At 29.2% G+C, this 10268-nt stretch overlaps 1 long non-coding RNA gene across 2 annotated transcripts; it reads right to left on the bottom strand.

The window, feature by feature from the left end:
* Window positions 1-7787: 7787 nt before the first annotated feature.
* LOC114414047 lies at window positions 7788-8766 on the bottom strand. 2 transcript variants are annotated; one of them, XR_003667103.1, is made up of 2 exons: window positions 8263-8766; window positions 7788-8128 (listed from the first exon to the last, which is right to left on the bottom strand). It is a non-coding gene; the product is annotated as an uncharacterized LOC114414047 (long non-coding RNA). The 2 variants fall into 2 exon arrangements; XR_003667104.1 differs by having other exon boundaries at window positions 8291-8765.
* Between the last annotated feature and the right edge of the window lie 1502 nt (window positions 8767-10268).

A 10268-nucleotide genomic window follows, 5' to 3' on the forward strand; every position in this document is an offset into this window, starting at 1 on the left:
ACAGACGTCACATGTAAAAATGGCTTAAATAATTTTGCATATTTAAAGCTAACTCGTACGATTATTATTTTATGTAACAAATTCATTAGTACAATATATGAGAGTTAGGTATTGTACCTTAATCCCATAAAAAGTAACTTTGTTGATTTAATATTATAAAGGTTTTGAAGGTTAAATCATATCAGTTACTAAAACAAGTTAAAAACACATGTTTTTAAGTAATCGTTTTCATATTAAAACCTTTCATGCAGCTTGTTTGGTTTATGTAAATGTTTTATGCATGGTTATATGATTTGTTATTACTAAATAAATATAAAAAATCATCTGATTTTAATTTTTATTAAGTTTATACAATTTTTAAGAATACGAAATAAAGTAAAAATATTAATAAAATGATGGCATTTTTTATCATTCTTAATAAGACTGAATAATGAAATAAAAAATATTTTCTCAAAAGATATCATAAGTTTCAACCAAGTTTCCAGGTGACTCTTAGCATAACATAATTTGATTAATTTCCGATATTCCAAGTGCTTGTCTTTGGGCTGTCCTGAAAAAAGACGTACGTAGAAAGTTGACGTGTTTGACTTTATTCACTATAGTTCCACCGACTTTTTTTTATCTGCATAGTTCCACCGAATGGTGGGTCTTTCATATCAATAAAATAGATTAGGATGGTGAATAATTGTTTTTAATTTAACAGACATTAAAAGGATACATGTTCTACAAAGTCATTGCAGAAAAGCTACAACCCTAATACCACGGATATAAAAATAATACTAATATAAACATTGTCATTGTGGATTGAGATTTAACTAGTTGTCGTTTGACAAATACTCAAATGGTCTCTATTGGCTAAAAGAAAGTTAATAGCAGATGCAAGAAACCGATACCCTTTGGAAGTAAACATAGTCAACTTCGGGGAAATTCGTGGGTCTCTTGGCAGATAGTAATTAATCGAGAATAAGTGGATTTTGCCCAAATTCACACTTGCTTTTGGAAAGAGAAAAACAGCATCAAAGCCAAGGTACAAAACTAAATTCAAGGCTTTTTGTCTGCCTACTTTTGGAAAGCAGGATAATAGTCAACTTCGGGGAAATTCTTAGTGAACTGAGAAGAAGGTCAAGTGGAAATTGATCATTTACTAATTTTTTTTTCATAAAATAGATGAAATAAAATAAAGTCACGATAGAAACACATCAAAGTCATATGCAGTCATGCTTATTTACTTGCGTGTTAAACTTAATTCCGTGGTGTTGATTGTTTATTTTATTTTAATTTTTCTTATTTTATGTTCATAGAACTCAACTCTTATATTAATAAGTTGTTGGTTTGAGAATGATATTAAGTTCAATTTTCTTAATGAAAGTTTCATATTTAAGTTTTTAGATGAAAAAAATGTCACTGAAAAGAAGGCTCCATTAAAAGTGGACAGCTTAATTCTCTAGCACCAGATTAATTATTAATAAAATTGATGGATATTACACATCAATATCATAATGATCTAAAAAAATTTAATCCTTATTTAATATTAAAGATATAAATAGAAGGGGTAGAAAAGATCAAATCAATATGTTGTTTGGTGTGAGAGGAAAAGAGTGAAAATTGTAAACATGAAGAGTTATGAAGACTTGTAACTTCTAGTTTTTTTTTTTATTATTGATGATGACTTGTATTATAAAACACAAGTCTTGATTAGGATGTTTGTTATTGCCTAAAATGCTTGATTGTGTATGTGAAATCATGTATACATGTATCCTAGACTAGGATATGTAGATCAACATGCTCAAAATGATTAGTATTGCATTGATCCATGATAATTAGCCTTAAGAAATTTGAAACCTTCATAGCTTAGCTTTTAAAATCATTAAACTTCAATTCTACATCAAGATTGCTATAGTATACTAGATCGAGCCTCTGTTTTCGTAGAATTGAGAATAACTCGCAAATAATCAATTATCTTAAATACATATTAATCGACTATCTAGGTTTGAAAAAGTTTTTCGCTTTCACAAACAGTTGACTATAAGGGAATATAATCGACTATTTGTTCTTTAGTAAACCCAGATGATGCGAAGAGTTTTTTTTAAGGACTTTGGGTGTGACACTTTTTTCTCATATTTTTCATTGCGAGGCTATAAAAAGGAGTTTTTTTAAGGACTTTGGGTGTGAGACTTTTTTCTCATATTTTTCATTGCGATTTTCATTGAGTCTATGAACCTCCAAGTGTTATCACCACTTTGATCCTTGTAATATATATGTGCATTAAGATGTTGTGTGCACTGAGTTATGAGCTATGAATCATATAATTACATGATTATAAGACCCTTTAAGGACGACGAGTTAATGCGTAATGAATATTGTGATGGGAACTACCGTGGAGACTCGACGAGTTTAACCACAAGCGCGACGAGATAAAATTATTTTGAGAATAATTATGGAGTCCATTATGGGGACCTGGCGAGTTTAATCACAAGCGCAACGAGATAAAATTATTTTGAGAATAATTGTGGAGTCATATGTTTTGTCTAGATAGAGTTTGTGTGCTAAAATGTTTTCTGGGTTGGACTTGAATTAGGAGGGAGAGACCCTGACGTACACTTCGGAGTCTAGGTCTTGGGGGTAAATACACTTGGTTTGAGTGCTCCTTTAAGCTTGTGTCAATCCCACATGATTGGAGCATTCTAACAAAACAACATTACCCTAATTGGTCTCTCTATGATTTTACCTAGTGAGAGTGACTTGACTTACTAGTGTGTGGTTTGTCTTGTCATCTATTCCTAGGCGCCCAACGAGATTTTTCATTGACATGGTACCACATTGCATATAGGATTGTGTATTGGTTGATATTGATTGATTAAGTGATATTATGTTTTGATCCTTAAGTACGTCAATGATGCGAAAATGAATGAGACATGTTGTGTTGTGATGTGATGTTACGCGACAAAGTGATGGAATGACGTGAACTATATTTAAGTAAGTTGTATTTCGTTTATATGATATGTATATCTACATGTTGTCTTGTTTCTCTCTATTAGTTAAGAATGTGATAACTCACTCCTTGTGTGTTGTTTGTGTTTGGATCGTGTGATGATCTCGAACTTTGTGTTCGTGGAAACAGATGACTAGGTGAATTGCTTTAAGAAACCTTGTGTTGAAGGACATCGAGACACAATGCTCTTATAGGATGTGACATTGGGGGCATGAGTTTTGTTTAATTACATGATGTTTTGAGCCAAAAATGTTTCTGACAAGTTTTATTTGATAATAGTGAAGTGAATGTGAGCCTTTTACCATTTTAAAATGTTTTTATTTAAATGTGTTTTAAAAACTTTAATTAATTCTGATTTCTTATTCCTTTTATTAGTAGTAAATGTTGTATTTTCCGGTACATCATTATGGATTGGATTAGTGTTTCTCGTGGGTATTCTTAATTCTCTCATTTCTTGAAGCTCTATTTATTCTAGATCAAAAACGAAATGACCCCTCCCCCAGAATTCTTTCGGATTGTCGGACACATTAAAAAAGGAATGGATAAGTTTCTAAAAATAAAGAAAACTATAACATATTATAAGGAGTAGTCAAATATTAATTAAGATAAAAGATATAGAATATCTATATATATATATATATATATATATATATATATAATTTATTAATAATTAAAATTTTCTTTTTTCTTAAAAAATAAAAAAGAAAATAAATAAAAAGATTTGATAGAATCGTAATTTCAATTCAATTATATACATGCGTGTGTGGGTTAGAAGGTTTTCACAAATACTACTCATGCAAACTAACTCAACTTGATTTTGCATGTTGAATAGTAGTATAGAAAATGGTGAAATAAAAATCTTGTCTACTTTTGCATGTAGAATGTAATATTTCGTATTTATCATTGAACAAGTGTTCCTTCAATACTCAACCATCTCCCATTTATCGTTAAGTCTCACTAATGCTTACAATCATGAGGGTCCCAAAATTTCAACATAGACCCCAACACACAAATAGTCATCCCAACACACAAATAGTCATTCTCCATCGTACAATCGCATGAGAAAATCAACCAATGAAGATCCTCATTCAACAGTGAACCATGTGCGGTAGGATGACCATGTGGACACAGACCATCTAGTCCACTCGAGTGTAGAGAAACAATGGATCTCCATCACACTTTAAGGGTACACTTCTTCCAACCGTTGAACCCACTACCATGCAGCATGGGTCATATCTAATGCCAGGCCACCCACAATTGTTATATGTTCATGGAGGTACAGTTGGTTCTACCTGGAATCGTCGCCAAGTGGTGCATCTATGTTTATGGAATAAACTTTGGAAACAGAATCATTAGAGAAATTCAAGAGAAGTTGGTGGGTGGTGGATGCGGGTCTATCTCAGAATGTGTGATTGGGGATAGGAGACTAGAGAAAACCCAAGACTTACAAACACCCAATAAAGAGACAAAAAATACATTTCTTTCCATCTACTCATATGAAAAAAAAAAAGAAAATTTTAATTAAGATTTGATAGAAAATTTTAATCAAGATTTGATCTTTTATAGAATAAATAAGAATAATCTTTGATAGATGAAAGATTTAAAAATAAAACATTTGTTTATCTGCCAAACTTCTCTTCTATCTCGACTACTGGATCAAGATTTTAATATTATATTTAATTGTGATTTTAAAAATTATGTTAGTATAACGTATATTTTGTTGATTTAAAAAGATTTTATAAAAATATTATGACTTATCATGTTATTTTTAGAAAATTTTTATGATTAATTTTTTATTCAAATTTTAATAAATTTATATAATAAGGTTTAAAAAGATTTCAGAATTAAAAGAATTCCATCCATCTTTAATAAACAATTAATTCCTCTGTCACGCCCAAGCCATAGAAGCAGCCTATAGCTTCTTTCATTCATTTTCGCCTGACTTAACATCGAGAACTTATACAAGATGATGTGTATTCCTCTTACAGACAAGCAAACTTGATGTATCCCTGTCATCATGATTACTATGATTACTATGCTACAAAAAAACAAAACCATAATGAATTATATGTGAGGAGAGAGTTCATAAAAAAAATGTGATGTGACAGAGAAAAAGAAAAGTATGACAACTAATAGAAATGAAGTTGAAAAAATCACATGATTTTGATTGAGATTGTTTAATAGGTATTTTTACTAAAAAAGAATATATGAAATTTATCAAAATTCATTCTAAATAATAATCTACTGAAATTTTTATGATTTTGAATATCAGAAGATTTTTTTTAAAAAAAAACTCAATTAAATATTATCAGAATTTGTTGTTATAAAAAATAATCTTTAAAAGTTTTAATTAAATATTATAAGATTTTTTTTATCTTGCTTACAAATCATGGTTAAATATCACAAGATTTTTTTTGATAAAAAAAATCTTTTAAAATTTTTCAAAATCCTAATTGAATATCTCCTCTTAATCTCTAAGCAAGGAAATAACATTTTAAGGAAATAAAAAGTTAAAAAAAGTAAAAGAAGTCATGATATGTTCATGATAAAAATATTAAAAAAAAAATTTAGTCTTTGTAATATAAAGTTCATTATTTTTATTTTTTTATTTTTGTTCTAATAACAATAAGGATAAATAATGTTTTTAGTTTCTAAATTTTTTATGATTCTATTTTTAGTCTTCAAACAAAAGTTTAACGGATTAAGATTTCTTAATTTTCTATTAATACTTATAGTTAATATTGCCGCTAATGTTTGCCATCAAATGACGTGAAATTAATTTTATTATTATTTTAATTTATTTTTTGACAGTTTATTTTCTATCGTTGTTGAACCACCAAGAAATTTTGGTAAAATGTTTAACATAAATTAAAAAGTTTATGATGATTAAAAAGTATCAAAAATTACTTTTGTTTTTCGATTTTCCTCCTCTCATAACCTAATGCAAATCAATCAAAAGTTTATGTTTCTTTGCTTTTGCTCTCAGTAAACTAAAGGTTACAAATTAAGATTTGCAAGAATAAAGATCGGGAGACATCAACTATCAAGAACGGTTTCTGAGATTCAGATTACCACAATGATAACCAATGAATTTAAGTTAATTATCCAAATTATTAAGATTAATTTTTTTTAGGGTGAATTATTCTGATCTAGTTTAGGTTTCCTTTCAAGATCCAAAGATTGTGCCTAATTGAATTGTCCCAAACTTCGTGTAGCTATGTTCAATTAAGCCCATTAAACTTCATAATAATTCATATGTCTTTCCTATAAAATCTAAAATTAGTTTCGTGATTTAAATTTTAAGTTTAGATTCCTATAGTTTTAGTAACTAGGTTTACCTATCAGTTCTTCCCTAGTTATCTTAGAAGTGCAAACAAGTGATTAGTAAATTCACACGAATAAACTCAATCAGAATCAAATCAAAATGAATTCAGACACTAACAAAAGGGGAAAAAAATCAATTTGAAATCACTAGTGTATCAAGGGCAATGCTCAATATCCCAAAAACTAAATAAAGAACTCAATCATACTGAAAGAGAAAGCACAAAAATGAAACAAGAACACTCAAACTAAGAAAGAGGAGGAAAAATGAATCATCTTTCATCTCCATCCTTTGCCGTCTGTCTTTTAAGTAGGCAGAGGGGGTGGGGGGAAGGAAATAATTATGACAGCAAATAGCAATGTCACTTAAAGCATACACTATAGTCATTCAGCCATGTGGAGCATTACTGTCATGCTATATATCTACTTCTGTTTCCTGACCAGTTTCTTTGTTATGTCCTCACTAAAAATCTCAGTAACTCCTCCTATCATTCCCTCTTTTCCTCAAATTCACAAGTTGTATGTTGAAATGCAATTAATTTAGTGTAATAACTGTTTCAGGAGGTTTGTTGGTGTTCACCCAAATTTGCATATTTAATTTTTGGACTGCTTTCTTACTAAGTTTGTTGGAATATGATTGCATAAAATTCTTGCCTTCCATCGTGGTTGTGTGCTTATATTTCTTGCCAGATTTATTCTGGCTCGAAGTGCATCCTTGGGTAAATATTTTATGTTACAGATTTTCCTCTTAAAAAGAACAAGCTATTACCCATGTTTTAAGACATGTCTTCTGGCGTGTTTTATGATTAACTTTTGCCAATATAATAAAAGTATTGCTGTTTACTTTAATATAGTTAAGGACTTAAGGTTGAAGATAATAGAAGCATATCCATTCTACTTCATCAGTCATCACCATTACCAGTAGTGACATTATTGAAGATAAGAGAAGGCACTTCATAAAAAAGTAAAAACTTATTTACGTGACATGGCAAAGTAGACATTGGATGATTTGTGTGTGCAGTTATTTGCACCAAATAACGAGATACTCGTGGTCAATAAACTTACCAACAAAGACCAACACAGTAGACTGAAAACAAAATACGGGAGGAAAAAAAACCCAATAGGAAATAAACTAAAAAAACAGTAACTAAAGTACAACAACAAAATACTTACCTAAAAGTTTGACCAACAAAGACTCCGGTAGACTTTTAGCTTATCTGAAGTTTACGTGCTAAGTATTAATGAAAGAGGTCAACCTGTCATTCCTCTTCTTTCTTTCTTATTTAAAAGAAGTGTTTCTGCCCCATCTCTATGACTGCATGTTCATATTTCTCAATGAATATTGAGGTGTGTTTTGTAAATCAAATCTAGATATCTAATCATATATTTATTTTATATATCTATATATCTTTTGCTTTTGCAATGCCTTTTTGTGAACTTCTGGAGAAGGAAAGAAGCATCTAAATGAGGAACATTTTGAACTTTTAATAGAAATTAAACATGCATCTACTCCATCAAGGCCAGCCAAATCAATGACAAACAAGAAATTGGACCTGCCAGTGAAATTGGTTCTATAATATAAAAGATTCTTGTCTGGATTTTCTATTCATTACTATATACAAGAATTTTGTCCATCCACCACCATAAAACCCTGTTGTAAGTGCAGAGTAGGAATAAAATGCAACAACCCGAGTTCCTGAAAGACCATAATTGAGTATTCATAATTTTCATATCTCAGGCAGTCCATATGAAGATCAATGTCTCTAACTAAGAAACTTTCTTGTCTCAGTCATAGGTTATGCACATAGATAAAATCTGGTCAGAGAAAGAAAAAACAAGAATAGAAATATTAGTATGTTCTGCTGCAATTAAATTTTATTCATTCATTGTACATGCATGTTGAATAGTAGTATATAAAATGGTGAAATTAAAGGATTAAAGAACATTACATAAATGATTAATTCTTTCAGCTACTACCATTGTTAATCTTCACTTAGTCGACGGGGAGTGATAGCAAACTCTCTCTATACAAACTAGAGAGCATAGTAATCCATAACTGCGTCTGAGCAGCCCAAGTTCTTGATGCTCAAGCAACTCGCCTTTGTCATTGATTCTCGCTAGGTCTGTACATGTCCCAAGATTTCACCATTTTTCTGTGAAGCATATTGGGATAAAGTGATGGAATGGATCAATATTAGTATAAAAATAATAATAATTTGGTCCAAGATGATTGCACTTTGTATTCTTTCAGAGACATAAACATTCTCCCATTACCCTTAGAAAAATGACACAAATGTGGTGGATATTTCAATTCACGCGGTGGCTGTGAAATCTCTGATATATTCCTTTCCATCACATTAAATGCAATAATTCTGGGATCATCATTATCATGGGTGAAAACTAACCAATGAAGTGCTCCATTTAAGAATGACCCATCACCCATGTCTATATGTACGCCCCAATGGTGCACACGGAAAATTAATTAACCTCGGTGAAGGAATATCTCAAGAACTGTGTCGAATATGCTTTTTGTAGTAGTGTTCGTCATACTTAAGGGTTCCCCACATCTTAATAATTTTAATAATTACCGGAAATTTTAATAATTTTTCCACCAACTCACGAGGGAGGGTTGGAGAACAAGGGAAAATGACATTCCTTTCCACCTTCCTTGCTTAACGAGTAAGGGTGAACAATAAACGATTCTACCTGTTAGCAAACAAGAATATAAATATATAAATAAGATAATGTTTAAGAGATAAAAAATTTAAAATAAAAGATTTTTATCACTATTAAAATCTATTTTTGATTTTGTTTACAAATTTAAGTTGATACATTGTATAATTTGCAGATATCTTTTTTGTTAAATTAAATCTTAATATTCTTATAATCTTAACTAATCCTAAAATAATTATTGCAATCTTAACATTTTTTTAAATGATATAACTTTAAATTAAGATTGGTCAAATTCTAAACAATTTTTTAAAACAAAATATTTTCAATGTTTTTAGACACCAAAGTATTGTTTTCTACAAAAGATAAATTTGTTGAAATCGAGTGAGACCTATAGACCATAAAAGTTAATTAAGTTGAAAGTTGAAACAATCTAATATTAAGTAAAGAGAAATTTTTGAGTGGACACACAAACTCAACACGTCAATCTTATATACAACCAATCAAACATTTATAGCTTTTAAATAAATAAAAATCAACCTATAAAATAAAGAAACTAGCATTTTAAAATTCACGATTTTCTCTTCACTATCCTTCCTTTTCTTTCCATATCAAAATTTGTATCACATAATAAATTTGAAATTTGTCTGATAAAATTTGACATTTAAAAAAAATAAATAAACAAAATGTGATATTTAAGATTTACGTGACTTTGTCATGTTAAAAATGTTAACCATCTTTTTAAAATCACCTTATGAGTTATGATGGGGAATGAAATGTCTATGCTAAAAGCTATTTTATTCCATACGTTAATTACAGAGTTATTTTGTCAAAAAAATTATTATCTTAATATGAAAAAAATTATTTAGTTTACGAAATTATGAATAAATACTAAATAGAAGAATTTGCATATATTTATAGATTTTTTATTTTGACTAAAATATATTTATAGATCTTATAAGGTATAATAATCATATGTATTGGTTTTATTTTTATTATAATATTAATGTGATTTTTTTATATATTTTATATGTGTGTATTGTACCAAAAAGTAAAAGAGAAAAAAAAATAGTCTCCTTTGAAGGCAAAGTATTATGGTGCTAATATTTAAAAATAAAGAAACACATGATAGAGGTTTTGATATATAGAGAAATAAAAGGAAAGAGATAGGGTTAATGAAAAATATAAGAGAGAAAATCATGGTACTTGAGTATTTATTTTAAATCTTAATTTTTTATTTTACTGGTTGGATTGATTTTATTTTATTTATTAGTTGTAAATTTTT

Source organism: Glycine soja, chromosome 6 (assembly GCF_004193775.1).
Source record: "Glycine soja cultivar W05 chromosome 6, ASM419377v2, whole genome shotgun sequence".
Classification (NCBI taxonomy): domain Eukaryota; kingdom Viridiplantae; phylum Streptophyta; class Magnoliopsida; order Fabales; family Fabaceae; genus Glycine; species Glycine soja.